We start from the raw sequence: 14864 nt of genomic DNA, 5'->3' as shown, positions 1-14864 counted from the left end.
TTAAAAATTGCACCAAACTCTCTTGTTTTATCATTATACACTCACAGGCCAATTTATTAGGTCCACAATGCTCAACTGGCACTAATAAGCCCAAAGTCTGCCAAGAAAATATCCCCCACATCATTATAACACCACCACCAGCCTGAAATGTTGATACAAGGCAGGATAGATCCATGCTTACATGATATTGACGGCAAACTCTTGTTGTTGAAGCTCTCCACTTCTGTAACAAAAAATGAGAGATTTTTGCTCAGTTTGTTTGAGCGTACAACCTTTTTGACTAATATATTCCAGTCATATTGAGAAAAATGAGGCTCCCAGAGGACTCTCTGTTTGGGCCAGTGCTATTTTTACAATGCTTTTAAAGAGGATCTTCAATTTCTGTTAATTAATTCACTTTTCACTTTGTTCTACTTGTTGATGAGCTATTAAGTCTTCTTCATTGGCTAGGAGTTCAATAATAGTTGCCGTTGATATAGAGTGTCATCCACTAATATTAGCACGACATCATTGAAATATACACTCACCAGTCACTTTATTACCTACACCTTACTAGTACCAGGTTGGACCCACTTTTGCCTTCAGAACTGGAGGGCCGGAGTTCTGCAAAGTTTAGTTCCAACCCCTAATCAGATACAACTGGCCTAGCTAATCAAGCTCTTACTAGGCTTTCTAGAAACATATATGCAGGTGTGTTGAGGCAAGTTGGAGCTAAAATCTGCAGGACACCGGCCCTCCAGGACCAAATTTGGACACCCCTGGCCTTAATCCTTTGTGGCATAGATTCAACAAGAAACTGGGAATATTCCTCAGAGATTTTGGTCCATAATCGCATCACGCAGCTGCTGCAGATTTGTTGGCTGCACATCTATGATGTGAATCTCCCATTCCACAAGGTGCTCTATTGTTCTATTGAGGTTTGGAGGCTATTTGAGTACAGTGAACTCATTGCCATGTTTAAGAAACCAAAATAAGATGATTCTCACTTTATGACATGGCGTGTTATCCCGCTGGAAGTAGCCATCAGAAGATGGGTACACTGTGGTCATAAAAAGATGGTAAAGGTCAGCAACAATAATCAGGTAGGCTGTGGCGTTGACACGATGCTCAGTTGGTACTAATGGACCTAAAGTGTGCCAAGAAAACTTCCCCCACACCATCGCACCACCTCCGCCAGCCTGAACCGTTGATACAAGGCAGGATAGATCTATGCTTTTATGTTGTTGATACCAAATTCCGACTCTACCATCCAAATGTTGCAGCAGAGATCGAGACTCATCAGATCAGGCAACGTTTTTCCAATCTTCTGTTCTTCAATTTTGGTGAGCCTGTGCAAATTGTAGCCTCAGTTTCCTGTTCTTAGCTGACAGGAGTGGCTCCCGGTGTGGTCTTTTGCTGCTGTAGCCCATCTGCCTCAAGGTTGGTTGTGTTGTGCATTCAGAGATGCTCTTCTGCATACCTCAGTTGTAATGAGTGGGTATTTGAGTTACTGTTACAAACCAGTCTGGCCATCTTCCTCTGACCTTGAAGAAGATTTTTAATGTCTAAATCTATGTAAAAACAAATAAAAATTAGGTGAGTGGAGGGCCCTATGAATCTGCCATTATGTCTTTGAAAACAGGTGAAAGGTTAAGGCCATGAGGTCATAAAGGAGCAAGAGAGAGAGCTTAGGGATACAATGAGAACCATCTGAACCATGTATAAAACATATGTTGAAACTGTTATGTAAATTTGAAAAGACACATACTGTATGGGAGAGAAGAGTCCAGTTTAGATGTTTGAAACAGATACTAGTCATGAACACCAAATGTGAACTGTATAGGGAAAAACAGTGATGAATATATTAGATATGTACATTGTAAGGGCTAACAAGAAGAGGGGGCTTTAAATTGGGGTCGTAAAGTAGTACGAGCTGTTGAACTAGGAACCAAAAAACACATAGATGGGAGGAAGCAAGGATAAAAGCTATAGCAATTTTCAGGGGCATCGGATTTTCCTGGGGAGACACTAAAGATGAGCTTGCTCCAGGCTGTCTCTGCTTTTTTGGAAAATATTGCAATAAAGTATGTTCTTCTGATATTCATAACCTCCAGACTGAGTTTGATTCATTAAGAGAAAATCCGGAAACCATGACAACCTCTGGCATCAACAAGACATCAGCATCCACATAACTGTCGCTCACTGGATATTTTCTTTTTTTAGACCATTCTCTGTAAATCCTAGAGATGGTTGTGTATGAAAATCCCAGTAGATCAGCAGTTTCCGAAATACTCAGACCAGCCTGTCTGGGACCAACAAACAAGTCATGTTCAAAGTCACTTAAATAACCTTTATTTCCCATTTTGATGCTCAGTTTGAACTGCAGCAGATTGTCTTGACCATGTCTACATGACTTGAGTTGATGCCATGTGATTGGCTGATTAGAAATTTGTGTTAATAAGGAGTTGGGCAGGTGTACCTAATAAAGTGTCTGTAATCCTGATCCTGTATTTTATGTAATTATTTATTGATTTATTTATTTTTTGCAAAAATACATTGTATGGGTCAATGTTATTTCTTTTGTCCTAAAAATAATTTAAAAATTAAGTAAAAATCAAGCTCTATGAAGTTAAAATATTTAAAATCAGCTGAAACAACCCAAGTCTTAATTATTATTTTTTGGGGGACAACCTAATTATTTTATGTTCAATCCACTTAAATATGTAAAAACGTTTGAGGTAACTTAATCGATTTGTGTTGGGACAACATGAAGGATTTGTGTGGAAGCCAGCATTTTCTACAGCGTTCAGTTTCTTTTTAGATAAGATTTCATGCAAAAGATCAAAAGGTTAAACGATAAAGACCTTTTTCCCCCCACAGCCTTTTTTGATCGTATTTACCAAGGGTGTCAATATTAGTGAAAAGCACTGCAAAAGTCGCTACATAAAAAGAGTACAAGATGAAAATGATCAAACGCCAATATTTCTTGACTAACAGCTCCCTTTAGGATAGAGCAGAAGAGGCCGAGAGAGAATCTCATCCTCAAAAAAAAAAAAAAAAAGTAAAGTGCTGAATTGAAACAGGGGTTTGCATGAGAGAATCTAGGAGGAGGAAGAGAGCATAGAAAGAAAGCTCTTAGAAAAGAGTACAAGAAAAGAGGAAGAGAGATGGATAATCAGCCCCCTGTGTGGGCGATGGAGGACTCCTCTAATGAGAATGTGCTGGTGGAGTCGTGACTCTTCTCCAGGATTGTCTCTGAGAGTTTCCTAGAGCACTACAGACAGAGCAACAAAATGGGAATCAGCCAATCGCAGCCGCTCTGCTGATTCAGATGTCACGGATAGCTAATAAGGAACACTAATTGGCCCCATCAGATAGGAAGGGCTAAACACTGAGCTTCTAGATATACAGTACCTGCACCTGACTGGTCTTCTTTAAATCTATATGTTTTTTTAGAGCAATTCAATGTATTAATGCAAATTCTAACATATATGTATACATACATTGACAAAATTCTAACTTTTTTGGTTCTATTCACAATGGATTTTAAATTAAATGATGTGCTTTAACTGCTGACTGTCAGCTTTAATTTTTAGGGTATTTACCCTTTAAATCAGGTGAAAGCTGTAGGAGTTATAACAGTTTGTATCTGTGCCTCCTAATTGTTAAGGGTCCAAAAGTAATGGGACAAATTGCTTCTAACCTGTTTCATGGCCATGTGTGTTATTCCATCATTATCCCAATTACAATGAGCAGATAAAATGTCCAAGATTCGATTCAAGTTTGCATTTGAAATCTGTTACTGTCAACTCTAAAAGTAAGATCCAAAGAGCAGTCACTATCAGTCAAGAAAGCCATTATTGAACTAAAAGAAAAACAAACAAACAAACCCATCAGAGAGATAGCAAAAGCATCAGGCATGGCCAAAACAACTCTCTGGAACAGTCTTAAAAAGAAAGAACACACCATGAGCTCAGCAACACCAAAAGACCCGGAAGACCACAGAAACAGTGGTGGAGGACCAAAGAATTCTTTCCCTGGTAAAGAAAACACCCTTCACAACAGTTGGCCAGATCAAGAACACTTTCCAGGAGGAAGGTGTGCAGTATGTGTGTTCGAGTCAACAATCAAGAAAAGACAACACCAAAGTGAATACTGAGGGTTCACCACAAAATGTTAACCATTGGTGAGACTTAAAAACAGGAAGGCCGGATTAGAGTTCCAAAAAAGCCTTTACAGTGCTGGAACAACATCCTATGGACAGATGAGATCAAGATCAACTTGTACCAGAGTGATGGAAAGAGAAGAGTATCAAGAAAAAAAGGAACTGCTCATGATTCTAAGCAGTGAAGCATGGTGGTAGTAATGACATGGTGTGGGCATGTATGGCTGTCAATGGAACTGATTCTCTTGTATTTATTGATGATGTGACTGCTGACAAAAGCAACAGGATTAATTCTTAAGTATTTCAGGCAATATTTTCTGCTCATATTAAGCCGAATACTCAGAACTCAATGGACGGCGCTTCACAGTGCAGATGAAGAATGACCCAAAGCATATAGCAAAAGCAATCAAAGCCAAGAGTTTTTGAAGGGAAAGAAGTGGAATGTTATACAATGGCCAAGTCAATCACCTGACCTGAATCTGAGTGAGCATAAATTTAATTTGCTGAAGACAAAACTGTATGGAAAATTTCCAAAGAACAAGCAGAAACTGTTGAGGGCTTGCAGAGCACCACCAGGACTGAAACCCAGTGTCTGGGTATGTCTATCCGTTCTAGACTTCAGGCAGTAATTTACTGCAACAGATTTGCAACCAATATTAAAAAGTGAAAGTTTGATTTATGATTATTATTCTGTCCATTTGGACCCTTAACAAGTGGGAGGCACAGATTCAAACTGTTGTAATTCCTACACTGTTTACCTGATTTGGATGTAAACACCCTCAAATTAAAGCTGACAGTCTGCAGGTAAAGCAAATTTGTTTAATTTCAAATCCCTTTTGTTTGTGTACAGAGCCGAAAATGTTCCATATAACATATATTTTAAACATATATTTAAACTTGTATTTCATAAATATAAATGTATTATATATTAAAAAAATATTAAATATAATCAGCCACAAAACCAACACCTCTGAGCAATTTTCTTCAGAACTTACCTGTGCGTCTCAACTATCCTTTTGAATAAAGAAGTCCATTAAGTATTAAAAAAATACCGTAGTAATGCACTTCATGCACCATGAATCAAAACATGTGCAAGTAATTTGAAGGGACAGCAGCAGCACCACATGGATTTACAAAGCTCTTGAATGTTTTCAACAATCCTTTTATCTGACATTGTGATTTGACCATTAATACCAAAAACAAAAAATGAAATTCAAAAAGCAAAGACACAATTATATATATATATATATATATATATATATATATATATATATATATATATATATATATATATATATATTCTCATGTTTAACATAATATAATGAATAATAATAATAAAAAGGCCTTCAGCACATGTTTCAGTCAATACTTTTCATAAAGCATTGGGTCGATTGGATTGACGCGTTACTGGTTTGCTAAAGTGTTAAATGAAAGCCTGGTATGTAAAGCTGAACTTGAAAGCTGAGGAGCTACTCTAATTAGTGAAGAGAAGATAAAAGGCCATCATCTATAATTGAGCATGGCGGAAGTATCCTGTCATCTCCTGGTCTTCAACTTTTTCCACAAGTTCAGAACAGTTTGAGTACTCTCCCTCTTTCATCTGATATAGAATCTAATTCCTTTTAACTTCATGCATGTCACCTGCAAAGATTGTGGTGGGAAATTGTGTTCAAAACCACTCACTCGTTCATTCACTTATTCATTAATCCCTCTGCCCTGTTTCCCATGAAGCTTCACGTGAATCATAGAAGTAGCTTCTGTTAAACTGTAAATAATGAGAGAAGCGTTTGAAAAACCTGTATACAATGAGGTGTCATTAATCTTCATGCATTTAATATTAAATTGGGTATAGCTGAATAATAAGAGTACGGTGGAAAAATCAACTATGAGCCTCAGACATGGTTCCCTCGTTCTCATGAAATCAGACCAAATCACCAACTCTGACAGCCTTAATTATCAGATGATAATGATTACATTAGTTTACATCAAGTTGCACATAATATGAGAGGGGTCTGGGTGCAGATTTGGTGCAGTTGCAAGGTGAGCCGCATGCAATGCTTTTTAATGCGCACACCTAAGCCTACTCCTAGCCCTACACTTCACAGTGATGTAACTCCATTGAGTGTATTGTGTCTAACATTGCAAGTCTAAGATATGCAGCCTCCAAATCCAAATCTGCATCCAGATACTATTGGATAATGTAGCTACACATGCAATGTTGTAAATAGCATTATACCTGTACATACATTTGTCAAATTGTGTATTTTTATTCTTTATTTACTTCAGATTTTTGTCCTGTCACTGTCTTTCTATTGCACTGTGGAAGCATGCATGGCAATAAAGCATTTTATATGTGCACTGAAACCTCTAGGAATTTATTCAGCATCACTCTGAAAAGTCATAAGAGTCAGTTTAACTAAGTTATTTGTTAGTTTAACAAACAACTCAAATTTGCCACATACACTACCTGACAAAAGACTTGTCGACAATCCAAGTTGTAAAAGAAACGGATAATAACTTGACTTCTAATTGATCATTTGGAAAAGTGGAAGAAGGTATATATTTTTCGATGAATCATTTGTGAATCATGTGACATGACTTTTGTTTAAACAAAGTCAGACTTTACTGTCCCAGTTACATAATTAAAAATCATGGCATGACCGTATTTTATTTTGATAAAATAAGCAAATCTAGAGGCCTTGGCCTTTTATATAGGCCACTTTTGTCAAATGATCAACTAGAAGTCAAGTTATTATTTGTTGTTCTTAAAACCTGGATAGGCGACAATACTTTTGCCAGGTTGTATGTTTGCAATAAAGTTTTTTTTTTTGTTTTTTTTGTGGTTACTCATGGTCTTTGATAATTTTATTAATTTCCCTTAAGTTAATATTATCAATAGTAAGGAGAATAATAACACGTCATCCATTTCCATTTTTAAAAACAAATTACTAGTGACTCATATGGATTGGAAATGTATTTAGCGCCACCCTGAAAAGTCATAATTCAGTTTAATAAAGTCTTTTGTTAGTTTAACATGTACAGTTGAAGTCATAAACATTAGCCCCTCTAAATTATAAGCCTCCTTGTTTATTTTTTCCCCAATTTTTGTTTAACACAGAGAAGATTTTTTCAACACATTTCTACACATAAAAGTTTTAATAACTCATTTCTAATAACTGATTTTTTTTTTACCATGATGGCAGTAAATAATATTTGACTAGATATTTTTCAAGACACTTCTATATAGCTTAAAGTGACATTTAAAGGCTTAACTAGGTTAATTAGGTTAAATAGGCAGGTTAGGGTAATTAGGCAAATTATTGTATAATGATGGTTTGTTCTTTAGATTATTGAAAAAAATAGCTTAAAGGGCTAATAATTTTGTCCCAAATTTTATTATTTTTTAAAATTAATAACTGCTTTTATTCTTGCCGAAATAAAACAATTAAGACTTTGAAGAGACTTTCTTCTTCCAGAAGAAAAAATATTATCAGACATACTGTAAAAATTTCCTTGCTCTGTTGAACATCATTTGGGAAATATTCAAAAGGGGGGCTAATAAATCTGACTTCAACTGTATATTGTAAAATGTGCCACATAAGTTTGTAATGAGGCAACAAACCTCAGGAAATATATAATTTAAGGATGCTTTCACACCTACACTTTTGTTTCGGAACGTATCTCGTTTGCCCAGTTAGCGCGGTTCGATTGGCATATGTGAACAGGGCAATCGCGCTCTGTTCCGCGCCAAAGTAATCGCTCCGAGATCGCTTGAATGAGGTGGTCTCGGCTCGATGGAAACGAACCCTGGAGCGGTTTGATTGCAGTGAGAAAGCAATCCGATCCGAGCGCGGTTATATCACAGTGTTTTATGGATATGTAATAGGCTTACGGCTATATGAAGAGAGAATTATGAGTAGGGCGGGAAGTTTCGCGTGTCTCCGGATGCCCGCAAACGAGTGATGATCTCCCGGTAATCTCGCGTCTCTCTCCCAGTCCTCAAATAGACATCGTTGCGCACCCTTCTCACCCCTCCCCACCGCGTCTCTCCTCAGACACGTCACGCGCGGACGCACCCTGTCAATCACCACCAAACCACCACCTCTCCTGACAGCTGAGCGGGACGCTGCAAAATAAACCCTGACACTCTGACCAATGTAAGGAGAGTTTACTCGCACGTGACTTGATTTAACGCTTTTGGTCCGATTAGAAACTTTGCAGTGTGAGTGCGAACCACTCCAAGAGCAAATGGCAACAATGTAACAATTTTAATCTCTGTTTCGGAACAACTGAATCGATTCACAGGTGTGAAAGCACCCTAAGAGTTGTTTTTTTTTTATTCTTATAAGTTTCCTTTTTATACGGTCAATGGTACATTTACATTTTACATTTAGTCATTTAGCAGACGCTTTTATCCAAATCGACTTACAATTGAGGACAAGGAAGTAATTTACACAACTATAAGAACAACAATGAATAAGTGCTATGGGCAAGTTTCAGGTCTGTAAAGTCTAAAAAGGAAAGCATTAGTAATTTATTTATTTTATTTTATTTTATTTTTATTTTATTTTGAGTACAGTTAGTGTGATATCCAGAGAGGCAATTGCAGATTAGGAAGTGAAGTGGAGACTAAATAGTTCAGTTTTTAGTCGTTTCTTGAAAATAGCAAGTGACTCTGCAGTTCTGATGCAGTTAGGGAGTTCATTCCACCAACTGGGCAGATTGAACGTGAGCGTTCGGGAAAATGATTTCTTCCCTCTTTGGGATGGAACCACGAGGCGACATTCATTCACAGAATGCAAGTTTCTGGAGGAGACTGCAAAAGTGAGAGCAGATAAGAAGGAGCAAGGCCAGAAGTCGCTTTGTAGGCAAACATCAGAGCTTTGAATTTGATGCGAGCAGCAACTGGCAGCCAGTGCAAATGGATGAGCAGCAGAGTGACATGTGTTCTTTTAGGTTCATTAAAGACCAATCGTGCTGCTGCGTTCTGGAGCAGCTGAAGAGGCTTGATAGAGTAAACTGGAAGCTGGCTAGTAGAGAGTTGCAGTAATCCAGTCTGGAGAGAACAAGAGCTTGAACAAAGAGTTGAGCTGCATGTTCAGATAAGAAGGGTCGGATCTTTCTAATGTTATAGAGTGTGAATCTGCAAGATTAAGCAGTTCTAGAAATGTGGTCAGAGATGTTTAGTTGGTCATCAATCGTTACTCCAAGGCTTTTCACCATTTTGGATGCAGTAATGGTTGCCCCATCCATCTGGATTGAAAAGTTATGGTGTAGAGTCGGGTTGGCAGAAACTACAAGCATTTCCGTTTTCGCGAGGTTAAGCTGAAGATGATGATCTTTCATCCAGTTTGAAATGTCTGACAGGCAGGCTGAGATGCGAGCTGGAACCGAGGGATCATCAGAGTGAAAAGAGAGGTATAGCTGGGTATCATCAGCATAGCAGTGGTAGGAGAATCCATGTCTCTGGATGACTGGTCCTAGAGATGTTGTGTAGATGGAGAAGAGAAGTGGCCCAAGAACAGAGCCTTGAGGTACCCCAGTGTTTAGATGCTGTAGGTTGGACACCTCTCCCCCTCCAAGACACCCTGAATGACCTGTCAGAGAGGTAGAGAAGTAAGGAGAAAAACAACACGCCATCCATTTTCCACTTTTAAAACTCCTCACTGATTCACTGACTGTTTAACAGAAGTTTACTCTTATAATAATTTATAAAAAGCATCATGGGGCACAGCAAAAAAAAAAAAAAATGGATGAAACCCAGTTTCGGACACAGCTTGTACCTTCAGCATTTGTTACGTGTCACTGCTATAAACAGCTCTTTTCTGCATGTGTTTGATTGTGTTTGAGCTGCTGTAAGCGTGAGCAGCCGCAGGCAATTGCAGTAAACACTGACTCTCCGATGGATTAGCTTGCCGCGCCTGTCGATTTCATGCTGAGGAAGAAACAGGTGCCGCCGTAAACTTTATGCAGAGTGTCAATCGATATCCTAAAGCTACACACGGGCAGCGCATCACAATCCGACTCCTGTTGTGCAATCATTGTCAGGTCTCATCTAGACAAAGGCAAGGTGCACTGCTTAAATTCCATGCCTCCACTCCAGGTGAGTTTCCTGCATTTACATTTTAAGGGATTCAGCAAACAGCTTTGTCCAGTAGAGCTGTCTGTTTTTTTGTTGCTGTTCCAAGTGAAGCGGTTTGCGGTCGATGGTAGGCACATGCAGAGACTTGATAAGTGTTTTAAGACTTTAAATACAGCAAGTTAGACCAAGTGTCAGTACAACTGCAAACACTGGCAAACATACAGATGAAGATAAAACTACGCTGAATAAAATGATTCATTGGATTACCTACATTTTTTTAAGGTAAGCGGTTGCAAACAATTTATATGGACTGAATTTAAACAAACAAATTAAAGGACACCTACTGTATGATGAAAATCCTTTTTGTAAGCTGTTTGGACAGAACTGTGTGTCGGTATAGTGTGTCTACAATCATATTACTGTGATATAAAGACAATAAGTCTCATTATTTTAATTTCCTGATGTTAAAATAGGATCCAAATCCCTCCCATTTTGAGGCCCACCGCAATGTGACATAGGAGTGCCGTTTTCCCGCCCACCGAATTGATTGGCAGCCACATATTAACATGTCTCTGTAGTAACACGTATAATCATATCAACAAGACAGGAAGTGCAAAAGCAAAGCAACCAGGATAAAAAAAGTGTATCCTCTCACTCTCTCTGCTCAGTGTGTCTCTGTGTGTGCGTGAACTATGACATTATGTGTGACTCATCGTTGCAGAAAGGCTTGAATTCTGCAAAACTCCACTACAGTTACATCAAATAATCATTGGGGAAGTTCTTACTGTAGTATTTCTTACAAACGTTACCTGAGATCTTCTTCCTTCATGTCTGTCACTGTGCTGTTTATCTGACGCAGCCGAGGTGGAGATTGAGGCACACTCTGACAGGTACGTGGGAACAGTGGGCAGGGAGAACCAGCACTAAAGGCACAGGCCACAGAAACAGCTACATTGTGTTCAGAGCAAAAAAAAAATTGGTAACACTTTATAATAACTATGCACTATGAACCATTTATTAAGCATTAGCATCAAGCAAATTCATTATTTGTTAAGCATTAACTCTACATTAATAAACGTTGGTAAGCAGTTTATAACTGCAGCTACTGATGCTCTATACTTGATTTACAACCACATTTATAGTGTGCTTAATAATTGTACTTTGTTAATCATTTATTTTTCATTAATAAATTAAGTATTGCATTATTTACAAACTAGTTATTAAAGCATAGGTTGTTGTTTTTTTTAAGATCATTCAGAATGAGTTAGTAAATAATTAATAAACTAATAAAATCAACATTTATAATTCTTATTATTCAGGCATATAGTAATAGTTAATTTGTATGTTAATAAATGATTCATTAACTCAACTTCATCCAGTTTTGTGACTGTATCTAAAGTGAGGACTATTTATGCTTTATACATCCCTTATAAATGACAATTAAAGGCTCAGTTCAATTCTAAAAAAAAAAAGAACATAAAAGACATTATTCATTCTTATTCGTTTGAAGAGACACAAATAAAACTGTACTTCAAATGAAAAAATAAATCTTTGCAACCTTATCGAAAATAAAATTACTGTACAGTTTAATCATTGCATCCTATTATATTGTTTAATAACTATATTGTTGGTGTTTTATCCAATTGTATGTCTTATTTTGACACTCCTGTAATTCAGCAATGTTTAAAGTTTACAGTAATTTTACTTTTAAGATAAGATTGCAAAGATTATTGTTAATTTGATACCAATCCGTTAATTGTTATTTATAAGGGATTAATAAAGCATTAATAGTCCTCACTTTAGATTAGGTCACAAAACTGGATCTAGTTGAGTTAATGAAGCATTTATTAACATACAAATTAGTATATACCTGAATATAAGAATATAAACATTGATTTTAATAGTTTATTAATCATTTACTAACTCATTCTGAATTATCTTTGAAACCTGTGGTGACCCCAGATTAATGAAGATACTAAGCCAAAAAGAAAATGAATAAATTAATATTTTGGTTTGGTCTTCAACAACAGCCTTATATGTATGCAGGGTCAAAAAAACAAAAAACACTTGCATTGTGTTATAATATGCATTTATTTTTAACTAATTATCCTATCGACTTCTAAATGATTAATTTGTTCCAAAACCCCTCCTTAGCACAATGCTAATCTGCGCTAATTGGTCTGTTTTGATTGGTTGATTGCATTCAGCGTGAGACAGAGAGAAAAGCCCACCAGGACTTATCAACAGTTTTGAAGTAGTCAGAGTGCAGAGTGTTTGTGTGAGCCCAATACAAGAGTGCATTAAAGCAATGCAGTTAAACACCAGCATATAGCTCTATTATTAAGCATAAATAAAAACAATGACACACATTCAGTATTAATCCACACAGTGGCAAAAGCTGAACTATTTTGAAACTTGACCACTAGGAACAGTTGACGGTGGTTATAGCAATGACAAACAGAAGTGGATTGCGAGCTCACAAATGCATTTAAATCCGTAATCAAAGCGACACGCGTCTTAGTTTTCGATGCGATATGAGAATATAAAGAGTTAACCAGATACAGTACAAGCTGCGTGGAGCAATTACAAGAAACAAAACACAATTAAATACATAATTTGCATGATAGAGAAAACAAGGAGGCAGCCATTTTGATCGCACTTACTTACACTTGTGAAATGGAGGAAGAAACTGATCCATGAACTGTGTACTGTAAAGTTCCTGTCAAGCTCTGACAAAGTCCCATACATCAGGGGTGTCAAACTCAATTCCTGAAGGGCCGAAGACCTGCACAGTTTAGTTCCAACTCTGCTCCAACACACATACCTGTAGGTTTCAAACAAGCATGAAGGACTCAATTAGTTTGATCAGGTGTGTTTAATTAGGGTTGGAACTAAACTTTGCAGAGCTGCGGCCATTTTGGAACTAAGTTTGACACCTGTGCCATACATCAATAGTCTTTTCTGATCCTTCCTTTAACAAAGAGCCGACGAATGCCCCGTTGTAAGCATGTAGATTGCTTAAGCACTCATCAGAAAATTGATGGGAACAGAACAATGCTGGGGCTATAATGCTGAGGTATTTTTGCAAAAATAAACTTCAACCACTGACTCTTTACAGCCTCTTCGTTGGGTAGGGAAAATGACAATAACTTTCCCTCACAATTCAGAGCACAGCGTCATCTGTGTTTGTGGCCAGGGGGTTTCAATTTTCCCAAGTCTGCTTACACATCAAATGGGTGGGGTTTGAGTTAAATTTCGATGTCACGTCGCTGCTGCTCTTTACCGCTGCAATTCGTTCGAACCACTCTGAGTCGACTCTTTCATAGATGAATCAATAGTTTCAAATGGTGCACTTTCAGATTAAAACATCAGCTGGATATTTTACTTCACTTAGAGCTGTGGTACACACTACATGGAAGGTCATTTTCAAAAAACCCATAATAGGGGCTCTTGAAGTTAACTTAACCGATTTGTGCTTGGCCAACATGAACGAATTGTGAGGAATCGTTCATTTTTACAGTGCATCTATACATTTAGATACTATATGAAGCTTCACCTTAAAGCAATCTATCTATCCACACACATACACACGGCTACTATTTATTTTTGCTTTGCATATGTGCTGTCTAAATAAAGATGAATTATTTAACAATTTTTTGTGCAATTTTGTACAATTTGATGAAAAAACAAACTATTTAAAAAGTAAGAAATGTTGCGTTACTACTAAAAATTATTAACTAAATTACACTAAAACAAAAAAAAATCAGTAAATTACTGAAACTTTAAATAAAACCTAAAAAAAAAAAAAAAAAATCAAAGTTCAAGTTTAAAAAGACTTTTAGCTTACCAAGACAAAATGAAGAGCGTCATCATCTATGGTAGGGTGTCTGGTTGATCCACAATGGAGCCTGACGGGATCTGAAAAAAGCGGGAAAGAGACAGACATTTGACCAAGTTGTTAAATGTTCATGTCATGGTATTCAAATAAGGAGCTGGTGGCATCAGAAATCCTCATGGAGGTTAAGTGCCACTGTGGCCGGTGAATTGCCTTGACTGAAGGAGCTTCTCTCTGATGCTCTGAATCTCCCAAACGCTGTGCGAATGTGAATTAGGGTGAAAGCGCTGGGCTATGGATGTTAACAGCTTTGTAAGTAGCTTTAAAGTAGTGTCACAACCCTGTCCCGTCGTCCTGCCGTTAGGAAGACCACGTCCACAGAGATTCACTCAGGATTGAGGAGCAAAGCATCTTCTGCATTTTACAGCATCTTTGAGCTATGAGATTTACACCGGTAACCTTTGCTTTTGCTAACAATGTTTACAATGCACTGATTGGAATGTAAAAGTGAGACCTTTTAGATTATTGCATTACATGATTTTGCAAAGTTCAGGGGGAAAATTGTATCACTTTATTTTGATGGTCCCTTTAAAACATTTTAGCTACATTGCAACTACATGGCAACTAATTCCCATTAGAATATTAGTAAACTGTAAGGTTAGGATTAATGCAAGTTGATATGTACTTGCAAAGTCGGTCGAGCAGTTCCAGCAGATACGAAGCACAGTCTACTGATACTCCAACGATAACTAGTTTGTATGTAAAGTGTAGTTATATTAAACAAAATGTGTTATTAAAGAGAC

The 14864-nt window shown here is 37.4% G+C and overlaps 1 long non-coding RNA gene across 1 annotated transcript in view; it reads right to left on the bottom strand.

The window, feature by feature from the left end:
* LOC147843873 (uncharacterized) overlaps positions 1 to 14144 on the bottom strand; it is an 82016-nt gene extending 67872 nt beyond the window's left edge. Inside the window, exons 1-3 of the long non-coding RNA XR_015490809.1 lie at positions 14074 to 14144; positions 11036 to 11149; positions 182 to 223 (exon numbers count right to left, since the gene is read on the bottom strand). This is a non-coding gene — a long non-coding RNA (uncharacterized LOC147843873). The remainder of the gene's footprint in view (positions 1 to 181; positions 224 to 11035; positions 11150 to 14073) is intronic.
* Positions 14145 to 14864: the final 720 nt, after the last annotated feature.

This window comes from Danio rerio, chromosome 5, assembly GCF_052040795.2.
Source record: "Danio rerio strain M-AB ecotype USA chromosome 5, GRCz13ab, whole genome shotgun sequence".
Taxonomy (NCBI): Eukaryota; Metazoa; Chordata; class Actinopteri; order Cypriniformes; family Danionidae; genus Danio; species Danio rerio.
Note: the sequence above shows the minus strand (reverse complement) of the source record. Positions and strands in the feature narration are given on the sequence as shown.